The sequence below is a fragment of the Macaca thibetana genome, chromosome 3 (assembly GCF_024542745.1).
Source record: "Macaca thibetana thibetana isolate TM-01 chromosome 3, ASM2454274v1, whole genome shotgun sequence".
Taxonomy (NCBI): domain Eukaryota; kingdom Metazoa; phylum Chordata; class Mammalia; order Primates; family Cercopithecidae; genus Macaca; species Macaca thibetana.
This window is the reverse complement of record NC_065580.1, coordinates 39,271,061-39,291,910: the sequence shown is the minus strand read 5'-3', so window position 1 is coordinate 39,291,910 and position 20,850 is coordinate 39,271,061. Positions and strand designations below refer to the sequence as shown.

General features: G+C 34.4%; 1 pseudogene; it reads right to left on the bottom strand.

The window, feature by feature from the left end:
• Positions 1 to 1,605: 1,605 nt before the first annotated feature.
• On the bottom strand, positions 1,606 to 2,954 carry LOC126950814 (exocyst complex component 2-like; annotated as a pseudogene).
• Between the last annotated feature and the right edge of the window lie 17,896 nt (positions 2,955 to 20,850).

The window sequence follows — 20,850 nt, the reverse complement described above, 5'->3', positions numbered from 1 at the left end:
TAGAAGTTATGGTGCTTGCAGACATAATTGAATGAAAATATTATCTCCAAGAAACAGCCAATGTTACACAAGCATAGAAATCATTATTGTTTTAACTGCTCTTCTTTTCAAGTTCTTACTAAAATGGATCAAAAATGTGAGCGATTTGTAAAGCTTTTGCATACTCTCTCTTTTGAATTTTAATATAAAGAGAGAAATTAAAATAGTGCTTTAGAGCAACAGGGGAACTTGTTCCTTTAAGATTGTTGTTTTCTTTTTAGAAATTATATTATTCTTATTTCTACTAGTTGGATTAATTAGAATCTCCATGCTTAATTCAAGAGCCTGAACAAGATTAATTCAATAACTTCTTGAAGAAACTATACAACTGAGATTTATAGATTGTAATTCTGAATGCAAGAGTATTATTTACTAATAGGTGAACATTATGTTTACCCGGAGTTAATAACAGTAACAGTACTAGCAGAAATAGTCAATTATCTGAAAGGTCTCCCATGAATGAAGCAGAATTCCACTCCCATCTACTTTATGAGAATGAGAGAATCTGTTCTTTAAGGCAAAGCATGATGAGATAATAAGCACTGAACTGGGCATTACTCCATCATTAAATTATGATTGTGTGTATATATATATATTCATATATATGTGTGTATATGTGACATATATACTGTCTTTTTTTTTCAAGTAAATTACAACTTACATTAAAGGCAGATTCTTTATTGGCTGAATGTGCTGCACTAGATATTTAAAATAACACAAACATTCATAGTTGTAGTTTTTAAATTTAGCTCATAGTTGAGTTAGATACAACAGTTAGCATGCTTAGGAAAGACAATATTCTGTGTATTTCTTAACAGCTTTATCAAGCACATTTGTAAAAGATTAAACTTTCATTTCCAGTTACTATGATTTCCCCCATACATCAAATGAACCAACATTTTTATTTATTTTAAATAAGGGAAACTGTACATGGCTACACTGTGCTCTAAAAATACTTGCATTGATGAGGACATTAATTTTAGCTTTTAAAAAAGGAGACTTTAAAATAACCTTAGAAAATTTTGAAAACCTTGACAAGCCGACTACAAATAGAGAATTCCTCAGTTTTCAGATGCAACGGTATGATGGAGTTGGGCGGGCAGCTGATTTGTGAGAGAAGTCACGGTGACCTGAACCTATTCCAGTAAAGCCAGTCAGCAGTGAATGTGGGGCAAGTGCACGCGGCTGGTCTACAGCTCCCACTGCCTGGTGACCAAAGAGCATCCTGAAGTTTCAGAGAAGAGACTGTGTGTGAGCAGCATTCTTCCAGCTACTGAGCAATATCCTTCACCGGATATGAGGTGGCAGAGAGAAAGTAACCTGCTGAAGGAGGGGGCAACGGCGGGCAGGGACTTGGCCGTCCACACGGAGCCTGCTCTTTCCTTTAGGGGACCCTGAAGTCTGCCGCTGCCCCTCCAATACCTGTGAGTGTAACACAGTGACCGGCACTCACACTGCATCACAGATAACACACAGGGCCTCAGGGACTGCAACACTTGGATGTGAAGTGACACACATCAAATTAAGAGTGAGTGAGAATGATAAAAGCTAGTGCTTAGCCTTGTTATTTTCCTGGACTTCCTTTATTTGGCAAGTATTTATGTTTTCATCATGGTTGAAGAAGCTGCTTGGAAACAGGTGAGCTGCAAGTGCATGCTACTCCTGAACTTGTTCAGGAGCTCTTCCAGTAACTTTTTATCTGCTCCACTGGAAAGCTGGGGCAGGGCTTCCAAGGCCTGCTTAAAACTTGACTTGCTTTCAGGTGTCAGGTAAACAGCCACAGTGTCCCTTAAAGCACAGATTTCAAGTCTTGCCTGTAGAGCTCCATTTTTGCTGAAGGATGAAACACATCGCATCAGTCGACTGAGCTCTTCAGAAACTGCTTCTGTCACCTTGAACAGTACCTGAGGGGCCAGTTCTTTGGAAATAGTGAACACCTCTGCATGCGCGGCAATTATATTCACCAGTGCTTCTTTTAAATAGTTTCTGACACCTGTTGGAAGCAGGCAGTCTTTACAATCAAAATATCCTGCACAAATTCCAGGTTCTAAGTAGCTAACGGCGGGATCTGCTTTCAACTCGATGTAATTTTCAAAGAGTCTTTGATCTAGTTCTTTCAATGAGACCATGCTAACCTGTGTTATTTTTTCTATTCCCCGGAAGTTGTGCTTTTCAAAATGTTCTGCGATATTTAGGAAGGTGTGACGTTCTAGATAGCAGTAATTACTTAGGACTATCAAAAGGCGCTGTTCAGAGGTCAAGCTGAAGTCTTCATGGATACTTCCAAACAAATCAGGGGAAGAAACATCAACAGAGAGATGTGTAGTATCTATATCTGCATCAGGCTTGATGCTCAACTGTTCCAGACAGTGTGTAAAAACCTGCATTATATTAATGCTTAGTTGGCAAACTTCCTCCTGTGTTTTAGGTTGTTGAAAGACCACTGGCCTCTCCCGGCTTACACTCCAGAACCCCCTTCAGTGACTGCAGAGAACACACGATGCACTGTTCAAACTGACATGGTAGAGAAGTCAGTCTTTCATTATCAACAATCCAGTCTTCTTTTTCAGCCAATCTCTTTATTTCTTCCGCCGTGTGCTGCAATGTGACATTATGCAACGTACTCGGAGATCCAAAATGAGATCCTGGATGGTCTGTAACAGGTCATTAGGAATTTCAAGGGCAGTCAATGATTCATGAGTAAATCTTACGGTCTGGATGGCGTGAGCGAGCTACTCTCCGGAGAGCTCGCACTTCACCTCCCAGCCTCGGTACTGCTTTGCTTCCCCATCCCGGTTGCTGAGGGGCACATATATTCTGTCTTTACTAGGTGGCTTTGTACATCTGAGTGGTGAGTTAGTATTCAAAAGTATATTGGGAGTTTTCCTGCCTATCCACCCATATTCCCTTTTCATTTAAAGAACATACTCCTCTCATTTTTTCTTTTGATTTCTAGAAGTTAAATCTGATTCTTTATTAGATGTGTTTGATCATCCTTTATAGGCTCCCATTCCATGTGAATGCATTTAAGCATGTCTGTTTCTGCACTGTATGTAATGAGTCTTCCTGGCAAAAGAGACCAGGCTGAGTAAGACTGAGAGTGGAAAAACAAGTATTGTTTCTTCTAGGCCTTCTAAGCTGACAGAGCAGAGGCATGTATGTGTGTATAATAACCTATGAATAGAAACATATCTATAAATATTTCTGTATGTAAACCTTTTTACCTATATTAATCTGAACATTCCATACTGGTTTCTTCAGCTCTAATTCATTAAGGCATTGATAATTATAGCCTTTTCAATTTGCTCAAGTCTAACCTCCAATTCCAACAGTGAGAAACCTAATTCTCTCTATTTGGCATCCATTTCCATACTTGCTTAATTTCAGTAGGCATATATAGTGCTTTCAAAACTGCTCAGCTTTGCCCTTATGAAAAACAACTTTATCATGAATGCGTGCTGTGGCTCATGCCTGTAATCCCAGCTTTTGGGAGGCCAAGGAGGGCGGATCATGAGGTCAGGAGATCGAGACCACCCTGGCCAACATGGTGAAACCCCATCTCTACTAAAAAACCAAAACAAATAAACAAAAAATTAGCCAGACAGGGTGGAACGCACCTGTAGTCCCAGCTACGCAGGAGGCTGAGGTAGGAGAATCGCTTGAACCCGGCAGGAAGGGGTTGCAGTGATCCGAGATCTAGCCACTGCACTCCAGCCTGGGTGACACAGCAAGACTCTGTCTCAAAAAAAAAAAAGAAAGAAAGAAAGAAAGAAAGAAAGAAAGAAAGAAAGAAAGAAAGAAAGAAAGAAAGAAAGAAAGAAAGAAAGAAAGAAAAAAGAAACTTTATCAAGTAGAATGCTCTCACTTATAAATGAGAATATGCAGCATTTAGTTTTCTATTTCCATGTTAATTTTTATGATTTCTTTTCCTCTATATTCTTTGTTTAAATTTTTCTTTCATTTTGTATGATAAAAGTTTAAATTATTGCTATCTTACCTTTATTTTTTTCTAAAATATGCACTTAAGACTACAAATTTGACCCTGCGTAATGCATTTGCTACACTAACAAAAATTGGTAAGTTAATTTTTATTTTTATCTACTTTGATTTATTTTCTGTGAGACTTTTTTATCCCATGTGTTATTTAGATGTGTGTTAATTTCCAAATACTTGAGAGTTTTCCAGCTCTTCTTCTGTTACTGATTTACTGTTTAATGCTATCATGTCTGACAGCATACATTGTATGATTTCTTCTCTTTTAAATGTGTTTAAGTGCATTAGATGTGTCATATGTGATCCACACGAGCTTCAGAAAAATGTGTATTATGCTATTGTTAAATGGAGTATTCTACAAAAGCTGATGAGATCAAGTTGACAGTGGTATTCAGGTCAATTTTTTTTAATCTGCTTTATCTATGAAGAAAGGTGTTGAAGTCTTTCATTATAATAATTGATTTGTATTTATTTATTTATTTATTTATTTCGAGGCAGAGTCTGGCTCTGTGGCCCGGGCTGGAGTGCAGGGACACGATCTTGGCTCACTGCAACCCCCACCTCCCAGGTTCAAGTGATTCTCCTGCCTCAGCCTCCTGAGTAGCTGGGATTACAGACACGTGCCTGGATAATTTTTGCATTTTTAGTAGAGACGGGGTTTCACTATGTTGGTCAGGCTGGTCTCGAACTCCTGACCTCATGACCGCCTGCCTCGGCCTCCCATAATGCTGGCACTGCAAGCATGAGCCGCCAAGCCCCGCCTTCTTTTATTTCTAACACTTTTTATCTAAAATATTTTGATGGTATATTGTTAGTTACACACACACAATTGTATTGGATTCTTGAAAATCAATTCCTTTATCTTTCGTAAAGCTGCTCTTTATCCCTAATTAGTTTTTTGTTACTAAAGTCAGTATAGTTTGTCTGAAACTAATAAAAATACTTCAGCTTTAAAAGTAGTGTTAGCATGGTGTATCTTTCTTCATCCTTTTACTTTTAATCTGTAGCTGTTGGGTAGAATTTCCTGTAAATGTCTATTACAGTTGTATTTTTAATCACTCCTCCCTTAGAATATAAGTTCCCTGAGGACAGGAAATTTTGCCTCTTGCTAATCTTGTTTTTCCCTTTATCTCAAGCACACAAAATAAGCACAGTAGGGGCTCCACAACAATGCCTGGAACATAGAAGGAGCTCAGTAATATAAATGAATACTATAATTTCAGACTCTGCAAATAAAGGATTTAGGGAAGATTAGTCCTTGAGGCATAGGAGGAAGTATAATCCCCATTATTTTTTATAAGACATAGATAAATTTTCATTCAGCAATAAAAACCCACTGAATTTTTTACTTTGAGATGTTTAATTTTAAAAAAACAGCAATCTCTATAACCTTTTTTCTTCTCCATAATTTAATGATAAGTCCTGTTTGTTATAAAAACAGTTAATTTAATCATTTCAAATGTAAATAAAGTCAAAAGTAAAATGCATTTTCTGGCATGTAGTCCACTACCCCTTTGATTTGAACCAGATGTTTCTCACTCCCCAGAAATAATCACATTAAGAATCTGAATGACAGAATTGTGGCTGTTTTCTAGGCACACACAATTTGTGCTTTGAAACTTGATTTTTAACTTCACTATCCTCAAAAGTTTTCCATCTTTGATCTCATTCTCTTAAAAACTGTGTGTCATTCATCAAATTTAATACAGCCTATCATAATGTATTTAAACAGCTCTTGTGCCAGTTTTCAAGGGGAATACTTCCAGTGTTTGCCCATTCAATATAATATTGGCTGTGGGTTTGTCATATATGTCTCTTATTATTTTGAAGTATGTCCCTGTCCCTTAAATACCTAGTTAATTGAGGCTTTTCTTTTTCTTTCTTTTTGAGATGTAGTTTCATTTTTGTTGCCAGGCTGGAGTGCAATGGCGTGATCTTGGCTCGCCTCAACCTCTGCCTCCTGTGTTCAAGCAATTCTCCTGCCTCGGCCTTCCAAGAGGCTGGGATTACAGGCATGCACCACACATCTGACTAATTTTTTGTATTTTTAGTAAAGATGGGGTTTCTCCATGTTGGTCAGACTGGTCTCAAACTCCCGACTTCAGGTGTTCCTCCTGCCTTGGTCTCCCAAAGTGTTGGGATTACAGGCGTGAATCACCGTGCACTGCCTAATTGAGACTTTTTAACCTGAAGGATGTTGAATTTTTTTGAAGGTCTTTTCTGCATTTATTGATGACATGTAGTTTTTCTCTTTAGTTCTATTTATGTGATGAATCACATTTATTGATTTGCATATATTGAATCAATGTTGCATAAAGCCAACTTGATCATGATGGATAAAATTTTGGATGGGCTGCTGGATTCCGTTTGCAGGTATTTTGTTGAGAATTTTTGCATCAGTATTCATCAAAGATATTGGTCTGAAGTTTTGTTGTATCTCTGCCAGTTTTTGGTATTAGGATGATGCTGGCCTCATAGAGTGAATTAGGGAGGAGTCCCTCCTTTTCAATTGTTTGGAATAGTTTCAGTAAGAAAAGTATCAGTTCTTCTTTGTACCTCTGGTAGAATGCAGCTGTGAATCCATCTGACCTTGGTTTTTCTTAAATAGTTGGTTGGCTATCACTGCCTCAATTTCAGAATTCATTATTGGTCTATTCAGGGATTTGATTTCTTCCTGGTTCAGTCTTGGGAGGGTATATGTGTCCAGGAATTTATCCATCTCTTCTAGATATTCTAGTTTATGTGAGTAGAGATGTTATTATTCTCTAACAGTTGTTTGTAGCTCTGTGGGGACAAGGATGCCTTCTTTCACCAGTCCTATTTAATACAGTATTGGAAGCTCTGGCTAGGGTAATTAGACAAGAGAAAAAAAAATATTCCAATAGGAAGAAGGGAAGTCAAACTATCTTTGTTTGCAGTTGACATGATCCTATATCTAGAAAACCCCATCATCTCAAGACAAAAGTCTTTTAAGCTGATAAGCAACATCAGCAAAGTCTCAGGATACAAAATCAACGTGCAAAAATCGCTAGCATTCCTATATGCCAATAACAGGCAAGCTTAGAGCCAAATTATGAATGAACTCCCATTTGCGATGGCCACAAAAAGAATAAAATACCTAAGAATCCAACTAACAAGGGAAGAAAAGAAGCTCTTCAAGGAGAACTACATACCACTGCTCAAAGAAATCAGAGATAACACAATCAAATAGAAAAAAAAATCCATGCTCATGGATAGTAAGAATCAATATTTTGAAAATGGCCATAGAGACCAAAGTAACTCACAGATTTAATGCTATTCCCATTAAACTACCATTGATGTTCTTCACAGGATTAGAAAACCTATTTTAAAATTCATATGGAACAAAAATAAGCCCAAATAGCCAAGGTGATCCTAAGCAAAAGGAACAAAACTGGAGGCATTACCATATCTGAGTTCAAACTATACTACTGGACTACGGTAACCAAAACAGGTACTGGCATGAGAACAGGCACATAAACCAATAAGAAATAAGAAAACAGAGATTAAGACTGCACACCAACAACTATTTGATCTTCGACAAAACTGACAAAAACAAGCAATGGGGAAAAGATTCCCTATTAAATAAATGGTGCTGGGAGAACTGGCTAGCCATATGCAAAAAATTAAAACTGGAACTCTTCCTTACACCATATACAAAAATCAACTGAAGGTGGGTTAAAGACATAAATATAAAACACAAAGCCATAAAACCCCTAGGAGAAAACCTAGGCACTACCATTCAGCACTTAGGCATAGGCAAAGATTTCATGATTAAGATGCCAAAAGCAATTGAAATAAAGCAAACTTTGATAATTGGGATCGAATTAAACTAAAAAGCTTCTGCATAGCAAAAGAAACTGTCAACAAAGTGTAGAGACAACCTGTAGAATGGTAGACAATTTTGGCAATCTATCCACCTGACAAAGGTCTAATATCCAGCATCTATAAGGAACTTAAACAAATTTACAATAACCTCATTAAAAAGTAGACAAAGGATATGAACATACACTTCTCAAAAGACAACATAATGGGGCCAAGAAATATATGAAAAAAAAAAAAGCTCGACATCACTGATCATTAGAGAAATGCAAAGCAAAATGACAATGAGATACCACCTTACTCCAGTCAGAATTGCTACAATTAAAACGTCAGAAACAGAACAGATGCTGGCCAGATTGTAGAGAAAAAGGAACACACTTACACTGGGTGTGTAAATTGGTTCAACCATTGTGGAAGACAAGTGTGGTAATTCCTCAAAGACCTAGAACCAGAAATACTGTTTGATGCAGCAATTCCTATATATATAGGCACACACATATACACACATACACATACATGTATACATATATGCATATATACATACATACACATACATGCATACATATACATACATGTATATATACATATATACACATATACATATATACACACACATATATATACCCCCAAAGGAATATGCCCAAAGAAATATAAATCATTCAATTAGAAAGATACATTGCAGCACTATTCATAATAGCAAAGACATGGAATCAACTCAATTTCTCATCAATAATAGACTGGATTAAAAAAAAACGGTACATATACACCATGGGATACTATACAGCCATAAAAAGGAATGAGATCATGTCCTCTGAAGGGACACAGATGGAGCTGGAAGCCATTATCCTCAGCAAACTAATGCAGCAATAGAAAACCAAATCATGCATATTCTCACTTATAAGTGAAACTGAATAATGAGCACACAAGGACACATGGTGGGGGACAACACACACTGGGGCTTTTCACAGAGTGGGGGTGGGCTAGGAGTGGGGAGAGCATCAGGAAGAATAGCTAATGGATGCCAGGCTTAATATCTAGGTGATGGGATGATCTGTGCTGCAAACCACCGTCGCACACGTTTACCCATGTAACAAAGCTGCACATGCTGCATAGGTACCCCTGAAATTAAAATAAAAGTTGGAAATAAAAAGTTAAATTAAATTTAAAAATTAACAACTCTTACGGAATATTAGGGTGTTTTCATTTTTTAACTCATTTGTTAAGATAAATATTAGTATTAGAATTGTTGAGTCATAAGATTAGCCCTTTTGTTAAATACTGCAAATGTCTAGATATGCCAATATATAAATATTTTCTTTTGTGTGTTTGATATATTGTATTTCATAAGGTAGTGTAGGTTGAATTATGTCCACCAAAAAGATGTTCTCACTTTAAGTACCTCAGAATGTGACCTCTTTGAGAAACGGTATTTACAGGGATAGGCAACTTAAAATCAGGTTGCTAGACTGGTCCCTAAATCTAATGTAACTACAATCCTTATAAGAAGAAAAAATTTAGACACAGATACAGACATGAACACCAGGCAAAATAAAGGCAGAGATCAGGGTGTTAAATTACAAGTCAAAGAACACCACAGATTGCTGGAAAAGCACCAGCAGTTAGAAGAGAGGCATGAAACAGACTCTCCATCACAACCTGATTTGGTTTGGAGGTGCGTCCCCTCCAAATCTAATGTTTATATGTGATCCCTACTATTAAAGGTGGCACCTGGTGGGAAGTGTTTAGGTAGTGGGGGAAGAGCCCTCATGAATGGCTTGGTGCCTTCCCCATGGTATGAGTGAAGTTTTGCTCAGTTCACATGAATTCTGACTGTTTAAAATAGCCTGGTATCTCTCTTGCTCCTTCTCTCACCATGTGAAACACCTGCTCCTCCTTCACTTCCACCACGAGTAAAACATTTTTGAGGCCTCAGTGGAAGCCTAGCAAATGCTGGTAGCATGCTTTTATGCCTCGCAGAGGCCTGAACCAAATAAACTTCTTTTCTTTCTAAATCACCTAGCCTCAGGTATTAGCAATACAAAACGCACTAAAACACAACCCTAAGAAGAAATCAACCCTGCTAACACTTTGATCTCACACTTCTAACTTCCAGATCTCTAAGATAATAAATTTCCATTGTTCAAGTCACTCAATTTGTGATACATTTTTGCAGTCCTAGGGAACTAATGCATGCAGCTATAGATATAAAATTATTCACTTATATTTCCTTCTTGGACTGTAGAGATAAATTTTAACACTTTTATGTTATATGCGTATGGCAGTAAAGAAAGTAATCTTGTCAGAGAACATTTTACATTTTTCTTTTACAGTGAGAGATGAATATTAAACACGTGATTTTATAAGGTTACAGAAGACAACAGATGCTAACTCAATCTGTGTAATTTCAGCACAGTATAATAGAGTTTATTTATTTATAATTGTGTGGGAAGAATGTAAATAAACCAAAAAGAAAGAACATAGTTACACCAAAGGTAGCAACTGTGATCCAGATAATATGAACTTTAAAGTACACTCAAGAAGGAAATGAACTGGGCCACAATTTGAGATATAAAATCTTAACTTCTGAGGGGGGCATTCTGAAACACGTTCTTGTGTCCATTTTATGATTTTAAGAAACTCAGAATGGTGAAAAATACATTTTATGCTATGATATGGCAATTTTTAGGAGCAATATAATACTTCTAAGGTCTTAAATACCTTTGCTAAGAAAGTTTCAGAGACTAGACAGGTGGTCTTTCTGTACAGAACAGCCATAGACGTAATACTATACATTTATGCCTGATACAATGCTGATTTCAGTAAAGAATATTATTCCTATTTCCCAATAGATTGGCTGAGATTTTTTAATGTGTATTAGTTTCCTAGGGCTCCTGTAACAAATTATAATAAGCTTGATGACTTCAAACAACAGAGTTCAGCAGTTCAGAAGTCCAAAATCAAGGTGGGTGCAGGCTATCCCTTAAAGACACTCTTGGGGAAAAATCTGTCTCATGCCTCTTACAGCTTCTGGTAGTTGTTAACTTGTTTGGTTTATGGCCACGGCCTCCAATTTATGCCTCTGTCTTTATCACTTACTTTTGTGTGTGCGTCTACCTTCTTCTCTGCTTATCTCTTAAAAGATCAATGATTATTAAATTTGAAGTCCATCTGGATAATCCAGGAAAATTTCTTCATATCAAAATCCTTAATTTAATAACATCTTCCAAGACTGTTTATTTAAATAAAGTAAGATTCATAGGTTCCATGGATTGGAATATGGAAATAATTTTGATGGAGCCACCAATTTATACCACTATATAACATTACTAAATATATTTGGACTAATAGATACTGGAAAATTACCAATTAGGCTGACATACTCATATCTGATACTGCAGGGTATACAGATTTAGGATTGAATGTATTCCCTTGGTCTTAGTTGTTTATCTTTGGCCACTGACTTATAAATGCATTATAAGTTCTAAATATTGTAAGTGTTTTCTGCAATGTGTCATTCAAATGTGAGTTCTTCAAAGTCTTTAATCATGCTATTTCAGCTTTGGACCTCCAAGCTAATCCAGTAAAAGATGACTGAACACAGACTACCTAAAGCTGGTTAAAACATATGGCCATAGATAATTTTATAGTAGTGCTTATCTGAACTTAACATTGCCAATAAAATGCAGTGTATTTTCCAGCCGTGGCTTACCAGTGATCAATGAGGACAACAGGAAAGCTAAAGAAATGCGATGGGGAAAGGATCTCCTATTCAGTAAATGGTGCTGGGAAAAATGACTAGCCATATGCGGAAAACTGAAACTGGACCCCTTCTTTACACCTTGTACAAAAATTAACTCAAGATGGATTAAAAACTTAAATGTAAAACCCAAAACTGTAAAAACCCTAGAAGAAAACCTAGGTAATACCATTCAGGACATAGGTATGGGCAAAGACTTCATGATGAAGATACCAAAAGCAATCGCAACAAAAGTCAAAATTGACAAATGGGAGCTAATTAAACTAAAGAGATTCTGCACAGCAAAAGAAACTATCATCAGACTGAACAGGCAACCTATAGAGTGGGAGAAAATTTTTGCAATCTACCCATCTGACAAAGGTTTAATATCCAGAATTTACAAGGAACTTAAACATATTTATAAGAAAAAAAAACAACCCCATCAAAAAGTGGACAAAAGATATGAACAGAAATTTCTCAAAAGAACACATTTATGTGGCCAACAAACATATGAAAAAAAAAAAAAACTCTACATCACTGATCATCAGAGAAATGCAAATCAAAACCATTATGAGATACCATCTCATGCCAGTCAGAAAGGCAATTATTAAAAAGTCAAGAAACCACAGATTCTGGCAAGGCTGTGAAGAAATAGTAATGCTTTTACACTGTTGGTGTGAATGTAAATTAGTTTAACCATTGTGAAAAACAGTATGGTGATTTCTCAAGGATCTAGAACCAGAAATACCATTTAACCCAGCCATCCCATTACTGGGTCAAATGGAATATAAATAATTCTATTATAAAGACACATGCACACGTATTTTTACTGCAACACAATTTACAATAGCAAGGATATGGAACCAACCCAAATGCCCCTCAATGATAAAGAAAATGTGGTACATATACACCATGGAATACTATGCAGCCATAAAAAGGAATGAGATCATGTCCTTTGCAGGGGTATGGATCAAGCAGGAAGCCATCATCTTCAGCAAACTAAAACAGGACAGAAAACCAAACACCGCATGCTCTCACTCATAAGTGGGAGTTGAACGTTGAGAACACTTGGACACTGAGAGGGAAATAACACATACCTGGGCCTGTTGGTAGATGGGAGGTGAAGGGAGGGAACTTAGAGGATGGGTTAATAGATACAGCAAACCAGCATGGCACGCATATACCTATGTAACAAACCTGCACAGATATCCCAATTTTTTTTAGAAGAAGTAAAGAAAAGGAAAAAGAAAAATATATAGACAAACTGCTGAAGTTTATTTCAGCAACAGCTTTCAAAGACTCAGGGATAATTCAGTGTTTCCCAAAGAGATAAGTACAAACTGGTTAAGCACAAACTGTTTCAACAATCAACCACCCATTCCCACACACAAAACTCATCAGAGGTTCCCTAGTTTACAAGTTTTGAACAATAATTGTCAAGTCTCAGTTGATTAACTGTAGCTGTAAACCATCCTGTAATTAAAGTCTACCTATCAAAATTTTATACAACTCAAATGTTTAATCTGTTCAACATGCCCATTTGACAAAATTCATTTTCCATTCTAATGGTATATTCTAATATATGACTAATATACACATGAGCAACATAAAGTGGATTTTAGACATTTCTTTAGTTTCCACTGTGTATTTGAAATTTGCTTTCTGGAAATATAGGGGGAACGAGATGATCTGTATCTATACAAAGATGTATAGCCTATGATCCACAGTGGCATAACAGTACATTCAATTATTGGACTCAGTATATTAAACAATAATTAATGAATATTATTTTGTATTTTATGTTATTTCATAGGCAATGGTATTCGATTATCTAATGAAAGTCTAGATTTCAACAGCCTGTTCTAGATATCAGCAGGAGGCCAGGAACACTTGAACTAATATAGAGGAAAAAATTCAATAATTCCAAGGGACTGGAATATGTTTTGGATATATCATTCTCCTTCCTCTCTCCCAACTAAATCATGAAGACATCCTACAAAGCTCTCCGTTCATTAAAGTCTTGAAAGCTAGACTGGTGATTAAAACACCACATTATTTAGAAAAAAATGATTCACATTTTATTTTGGAATGAGAATGTTAGTTGGAGTAGGAGCAGAATCCCAATATGACTTCCAATCCTACTGAGGTGGTGGTAGATAAAATTAAATTCATTATGCCATTAATTGATTTTCATTAGGGAGGAAAAATATCTTTATCTTTTCAACAAAGACCTGACTTCAGCCTCTTAAAAATAAAACAAAGCAAAACACAAAACAAAAATAGTTTATGTCCTCTTGCCAGGTCACAGACATGAATTAGTTATTAATCTAGATATCCTTGAATAAAATGAGAGCTGGGAAACTTTGGGGAAACAGCCTTCCATAACCAAAAAAATGCATCCACTTGATCTCTCCTAAGATGAATTGCCACCATTTTCTAAGGCAACTCTGCACTATGCAAAATGAAGTATCCAAATATTTATGATCTACTGTATACTGACTCTAACCTGAACCACATTCTGAAGAATCTTTCTGGCCAAGCAGTAGTTTTGGCAGCTATGACAATCACATGGTTAAGAAAATATTGGCTAGAAACTTACTATATTACTGATTCCCATAGTATCCCTATTTAAATTTATAAATAGAAAAATTTAATGAGATGACATTGCCATACAATAAAATTAGCCAGGTGTTAATATCTTCTGAAGTAACTACTACAGATGTATTCCCCTTTCTAGCAAAGTTATAGACCCCGGTATGGAGTTAGGGCCCTGGAAAATGGCTTTTCTCTGTTCTAATAAACTGTAACCCCTACCGCCTTACCCATTAGATTGTTTTCACCACGCCAGAATAGTAATACATCTTTGGATGCCTTCTTAGTAGCAGGCACATTATTTGCATTGTAAAATGTGCATTACAGGGATTCATTCCTTTAATTAATAAATAAGAACAATTTTGTACCAAATATTGTTATAGCATCTTGTGATACATTCCAGAATAAATAAGCTGCTTCCATGCAGCTTACATCCTAGTGAGGAGAAGCCAACTATGAATAGGAGACATAAAAATAAATTACTAGTTTACTAAATGATAATATCACATATTAAATTTAAAAAAATAGAAGGTGGAGGGGCTGGAGGGTGCCTGATATATTTAAACACACACACACACACACACAGAGAGAGAGAGAGAGAGAGAGCGCACAAAGGGGCTAGGATAGCTAGGTGGGATGAATTAGTAAAAGAACAGAAGGAACTACTGATGACCCAGATGATGCTGGGTATTGCAAAGCCTTTGGGAGAATTTTGGCTCCTACTTTGAAAAAAATGGGAGGTTATAGAAATGCTTTGAGCAGACAAATGACAAGATATCATTCATATATTCAAAGAGTCACTTTGGTTTCTGTTTTGTAAATAGGCTATAATGAAGAAAGAGAAGAGCAGGGAAATTATTGGCATATAATTTGTTTTTCTGCCTGGGTGGCAGCACAATAACTGGTGAGAAAGTTGTGAATTTCTGGATATAATTTACAGGTAGAGCCTATGGATTTACTAACACGGTGGATGTCTCTGACTGAATGTGAGAGAAAGAGAGTAGTCAGGGAAGAGTCTACGTGTTTTGTTTTGTTTTGTTCCTAAACGATCAAAGCATAAAATTATAAAGATGGGAAATATGACAAGAAAAGCATTTGAACAAGCATAATCACAAGCATAATCATCCAAGTACAGTTTTAATAGAGTAGAAAGTTGGGGACACGGGATTGGAATTCAAGGGAAGATTGATGCTAATGATAAGAATTTGGAGAAATTGCCATCTTATAGGTGGACAATTACATCTCATTGTGGTCTTAACTTACATACTTATTCTTAATTAGGCTTAACATATTGTCAAATGTTTACAACCCATCAATTTTATTCTCTTTTCCTTTTTCTTTAATTTAATTATTTATCTATTTTATATATTTATATATGTATATATATATACACACACACATATACACATATAGCTTCTCCTATAGTTTCTTACAAATTTGGGTTTTTCTGTTATATGTGTTTCAAACATATTTTCTATGTGTATCAAATGCCTTTCCTCAGTTGTTAACTTTGTTTTTGTCCACATTCTTTCTTGTGTTTTTTGATGAATAGAGATCCCTAATTTTTAATCTAGTCAAATTCATCAATTTTTTCTTGTCAATTTTTTTCTACCTCTTGGGCTTTCCATAATCCTCCTTCTATTTAAACTTCATGCTCAAAACATTTTCTATGTTTTGATTAGTTATTGTAGGTGATCTATCAGTGGGAGTCACATACTACTCTATATAATCTATCATATTATTGGAAACAAATCCAAATTTACCTACCTTTTGAAAGTAAATAATTGAACATGTTTTCAAGCTGAGAAAAAGCATAGATCACATAGTTAAACACAATAAAAATAATTTTTTTGTAGTTTATCAGAAAGATAAATATTTGTTAGAACTGTTATAAAAAATCTATCATAATTTTAGCCAACAATCACAAAATTTACAAGGTTGTGCTGCACAAATTATGAAACTTTAGTGAATCATAGAATATATCATAATTAAGATAAAATGAAGTGAAATTATCAATACTAAGCAAAACATACTTGGTTACTGTATATTGTGCATAAATGATTTGTTTAAATGTACATGAAAACATTAGGATCTCAAATAGTAATTGGAAAAATTAAATGAAAAGTTCACTTCGAACAAAAAATAATGAACAAAAATATGGGAAAATGCCCATCTAACAGTAAACAAACAAATTCAAATTAAAAGTGTAATGTTTTAGTTCATATATAAGCAGATAATTCAGATTAAGAAATAGTAAGGCTTAAAGAAGACATTCAAATACTATGATGATATACTTTGATATATCCTATTAAAGAACAACATGGTAGTACAAATCAAAAACCATAAAAATGCCCATAATGTAAATTGAATACATTCTAGAGATCTGCCGTACTATATTGTTCCCATAGTTAACAATACTTTATTTCACACTTACAAACTTAAGAGTTTAGATCTCATGGTGTTAGATGTTCTTACTACAATGTAAGTTCACATATGAGCTACACAATTTCACCTAAATTTAAGCTGACATAAAAAATATCTGATTTTTTTTGAATTGTCATATGCCTTACTAGGCTCATAAGCCTAATAATTCAACTTTTATGGATTTATTTGGAAATAAATAATTTGACCTGATTTTAAAATACTAGAATGATTATTCCAATCAGATGTGGTAGTTTTAGCTGTCCAAATATAAAAAATAGAAAATGTCTACATATTAAGTAAATGAATGGTCCTAACAATGGACCAATGGGTGAATGTCATATACATTTTCAAACACATAAATTTTCTTGCATGTTGGAGGTGGAGAAAGAACAATCTATAAGTTCTCACTTCTGTGTCTTGCTTCTATGTGAGCACATCCTGATGAAAAGGAAATTCTAGGCCAAATCAATCCCTCAATGGGGGATAAAAGCACAGTCATTTATAAGCAAAGGAACAAAATCATTCAACTTGGTTAACCTACCAGTACTTATAGAGAAATTGCTCTTTCTGCCCTCTAATTGAGTGATAGCAGCGTTGTTACTTATGGCCTCCAATACACTGACAAGAACACTGTAGAAAAATCTTCCTCTCAAGCAGATGGAAGAATACACATCCACAGGGTTGAGATTGCATTGTGGATTCTCTGAGAAGCAGAAAGATGTTTGACCAACAGACTACTGTCTTTGAGGTTTGAGCTCTTGTTTAAATGGTTGGATTGCTGAATTCTTAGATATCATCATGTAAAGATAATTGGTTTTGTTATACCTCTACTAACCAAGCATATATGAAACCAGTATTATATTCACAATCAAAATATGCTTTGAAATTCATTAAGCTAATTTGACAGCAATATAGTATAACAGGCAATGATACTCATAATCATCATTAGCTACCCTTCAATTTACCAATTTAGATTAGAATATTGTACAGAGCTGTCATCTATAGTATACTCACACTATACTACTTGCCCTGTAAAATTTCATAGGAAATCACCACAGATTCATAAGTAGGTAGGTATATGACTATTTTAAATTATTAAATAGTTTATATTATGTGTGTATACATTGTGTTAGCCATGAGAGTCTGAATTTCCTCTATTATTTTAAGTGAAAAGGCAAAATGTAATAGGTAAACTATGATTATTAATTATCATAATTATATCAATTATACTATCATAGAAATATAGTATAGCAGGTACATCCTGCTATACCAATGTCAGGAAAGTAATAATTATTTAGAAGAAAGTTTAGATTAACAACTATTTTATTGTGATGTGTTTTAGCATTTGCCTGATTTTACTGAATTTAATTTTTCATATCATTGGTTTACATGATCAGTTATTTAACTGTGTCTGTAGAAATATAAAACTGGTAAAATAATTTAAAATAATGGGACCTTAAACAGCAAAGTAAATGAACCAAATAGGTACATATACATGCTATCATAATTTTAAGAGTGAGGTCATTTTCAAAGAAAATATTTGTAGTTGTTCATTTTTCCCTAATTTCATAATCTTTAAAACATAATGTTTCCCAAGATTAAGTTAACTGAAATATCAGATTAGAGATACAGTGAATGACAGGTTTTTGTTCAGTCAAAATCGCATGCAGAGCATACCAATAGTTTTACCATTGACAATAAATAATTTATGAACTTCTTTTGCACCTACAACATTATTCCTTTTCTTGACTTAATTCCTTGTTGACTTTTCCACCATAAATCTGACTAGCAACAAGATTTATTTGACATTCCCTATTAAATCATTACTTTGCATTCAGATAAACAATTGTACTGTCAAAAGTTGGTGCTATTTTAGAAAGTAATCAACTTGTTTTCTGTATGTTCTGAATATACAGAACAAATGGAAGAAAATTAAATATTATTTACAAAACTTCCATTAAGAATAAAACAATGCTGAGAAATAAACTATACATGTGGATATTCATCAACAATCTGTAAGATAAATACATATACATGTATATTTATGTAAATTAATTATGTTAATTACAAACAGTCATATCACAGAAAACATTCAAGTACTAGTATTTTATTGTAATTCTAAAAATAGACAATAGATGAATGTATTGAGCGTATGTAGTTTCTTTTAGTAAAATATCTTGAACATGGTCTTTCACTTTTTTTAAATATAAAATTTTAGAGAGAGTGGTGTCCTAGTATCACAATCTTAGACTTTCAAATCCATGATTAAATATCTGCTACACATAATCAAAATTATCTAAGATTAGAGTCTAAGTAGTTAATTTAACAATCGAAAGTTCATATAAATGGATTCCCAAACTCTGTTCTGAAAATGTCAAGGATCACTTTAAACATTTTGTGAGAAGAAAGGCAACCAACTAAGGCTGTAGGATTTTTATTTTATACTCACAGTTTCCATTGCCCTTAATTATTTATAAACTAAATAAGATTTATCATTTATTGTATGAAAAAACATAGCGCCTCCCATTCTTAGTTGAATAAAGTAGAAATTTAGAATTGCCAGTTTTCTCTCTCTTCATCTTTTGTTGGCAGAAATGATTTTCATTTAAGAACATTTAAAGGAAAACTTGTTTTAGTATAAATTAAAAATTCATATTGTCAAATATGTTGGATTTAATAAACGTTAAATTAAATATTTAAATTGCAGTGAGCAGCAATATTTTTCCACTTACATATATTTGTTTAGTTCAGTGGTAACACAATATGACTCAGTGTAGAGAATTAAGAACACTATATAGTTTTTCTAATGGCAGATTTATAAAACATTCAATTATGATAAAAATATCAATGATACAAAATATGTTTTATTTTTATTTATATCAAACACAGAATTAGATAGCACTGTTCTAAATATAGTTAGAAAAGTATTTTTGTTTTAATTTATTTTATTATTTATAATCACTATCTGAGTTTACTTTAAAAATAAAAATATTTTATAAATTGTTTGGCAAAGCGTGTTTTGAAATGTCAAAAGTATTAAACAAACATGTTATGCTTTTACATGAGAATGTTCTGTTGCCTCCCTTAAGTTTCCTTATTTATATTATCGTTTTTAAATCAAATATTTCTTTAACAAAGATGTAAATGCCTATATTTAAGGTTCACAGCATATACAAGTACAGTGAAAAAACAAATTCAGGTTCCTGGCTTGTTCTTAGGAATGTCTAAATTTCAAGTGCTGAAGACATACACGTGACATTTCATTAAACCTAACATTTCATCATTACAAAATGCATTATTTCAAAATGCCAAAGCGTTTGAAAAAATCCCAATTTAGCTATATGAGTTACTTTATTATTCCTTATTTATTTATGTATTTATTTTATTTATTTATTTTTGAGACAGGGTCTTCTTTTGTCACCCAGCCTGAAGTGCAGTGGCACGATCTCGGCTCACAGCAAGTTTCGCCTCCCGGGTTCAAGTGATTCTCCTACCTCAGCCTTCTGAGTAGCTGGGATTACAGGCATGTACCAAAATGCCCGGCTAATTTTTATATTTTTAGTAGAGACGGTGTTTCGCCGTGTTGGCCAGGTTGGTGTCGGGTTCCTGACCTCAGGTGATCCATCCATCTCGGCCTTCTGAAGTGCTGGGATTACAGGCGTGAGCCACCGCGCCTGGCATTATTTTATACTTATTGAAAAATTTGTCATTTGCACAATCATTTTTTATCAGAAAGCATACGTGTGTACATTTAAAGAAACACATAAAAGGGAATATCAAATAACATATACCTGCCACCAGATCTAAAGCAACCATAAAATACATAGCATTTTAGGGATGTTCATTTGTGAAAAATTGTGAGGAAATATAAAAAATGACCCAATATGATTAAGCAAAAGAGAAAGAGATGGGAAAGCCAATAAGTACAAGTTAAAATTGAACCTACCCAAGTTTTTAATCTCCAAATATAATTTTGATATTCCGAGCTAAATATTACCTCCTGCATTTAAAAAATATTATTGTGATTATACGTAAATATAAAAATAGTATTTGTTTATATTATCAATAAAATTATAGGAAATGTATGGAACATATTCATACATATTCCTTAAATTTTCTAAAATATTTCCTAATAGTATAAATAAATACTGTCATTCCAACATTTTGTAGTGAAACAGTTAGCTCAGGGAATTAAAATATACTATAAAACAAAATATTATTCTATG